Source organism: Pteropus vampyrus, unplaced genomic scaffold (genome assembly GCF_000151845.1).
Source record: "Pteropus vampyrus isolate Shadow unplaced genomic scaffold, Pvam_2.0 Scaffold310, whole genome shotgun sequence".
Classification (NCBI taxonomy): Eukaryota; Metazoa; Chordata; class Mammalia; order Chiroptera; family Pteropodidae; genus Pteropus; species Pteropus vampyrus.
In genome coordinates this window covers 294,594-295,929 of record NW_011889091.1, presented here as the reverse complement: position 1 = coordinate 295,929, position 1,336 = coordinate 294,594, and the positions used below count along the sequence as shown (strand labels likewise).

The 1,336-nt window shown below is 34.7% G+C and overlaps 1 pseudogene; it reads right to left on the bottom strand.

Annotated features, from left to right (window-relative positions):
- Nucleotides 1-956: 956 nt before the first annotated feature.
- Nucleotides 957-1,075, bottom strand: LOC111730384 (annotated as a pseudogene).
- Nucleotides 1,076-1,336: the final 261 nt, after the last annotated feature.

Sequence of the window (1,336 nt, the reverse complement as noted above, 5' to 3'; positions counted from 1 at the left end):
CACACACAAGCAGATATAAGAAAAACCAATAAATGAAAAAGTACTAAACATTTTTAAGGTCATGGAAATTCAATTTTAAAGCTCAATGAGATGTCATTTATTAACCACTAGAATGATTAAAATCATGAAGCTTGATAACACTGTGTTAAGGGTAGCAGCTGGAACATTTCTGATGAGAGTGTAAAATAGTGCAATCGCTTTGAAGAAAAATTTGCAGTTTTTATAAAGTTAAACACATATGACCTAATAATTCCACTCTTAATTATCCAAAATGAAAACATATGTATTTAAAAAGCTTTTTACAAAAATGCTCTACCAGCTTGTTTATAATAACCAAAAGATGTGAACAGTTCAAATGTCCATCGAGAAGTGAACAGATAAAATAATTTTTTGTATATTCATGCAATGAAAAGTTACTCAGAAATAAGAGTGAATGAACTGAATACATTTAATAACATGGCTAAATCTTATAGCTATTAAACTGAATGACAAAAGCTGCATATAAGAACACTTACTTTTAAATTCCATTTATATAGAGTACTAGAACAGGTAAACTTGACCTGTGGTGATAGAAAACATAAAGGGGCTACATCCGAGGGAGGGGGGTTGCATGGAAAGTAACTTGAGGAATCTTTCTGGGATGATGGAAATGTTCTGTATCTTCTTTGGGTTATGGTTACATGGATGTGTATATGACTGTCAAAACTGAATATTAAAGAGATGTGTGTTTTATTGTATATAAAGCACACTATCATTTAAAAAATCTAAATGAACTGCCTTCAGAAATTAAGAGTCCACATCCCTGGAAGTCTTCAAGAAGAGACCAAGAGAGATAAAACAACTGAGCTAGATGCATGACTTTAATCTTCTTTTTTTTTCAGGAGAGGCAACCCTTCATTGACCTCATGGATTGCAAAGACCTTGTCATTTTATAATCCCTTATTTTTTATATTTTATGCCTACAGCACCTGGTCTTCCTAGGTGGTCTCCCATCCAAGTAGTAACCAGGCCCAACCCTGCTTAGCTTCCAAGATCAGACAGGATCAGGCTTGTTCAGGGTAGCATGGCTATATACATGACTTTAATCTTTAGAGTGCACTGGAATCACTTAAGAGACTTTGTTAAATATAGAATCAAAGTATCCTCCTCCCTTCTCCCCCTCCCCCAGAGACTAATTTAATCGCAATACCGTGAGACTCAGGTACCTTCATTTTTAACTGGCCAACCTCAGGAAATTCTGAAAGAGATAGATCACTGACCTCAACTGGAGAAGCACGGAAGGAATAGATGGGAATAACTTCCATTCATAATTTTCAATACTTCTAATTCCAAATTT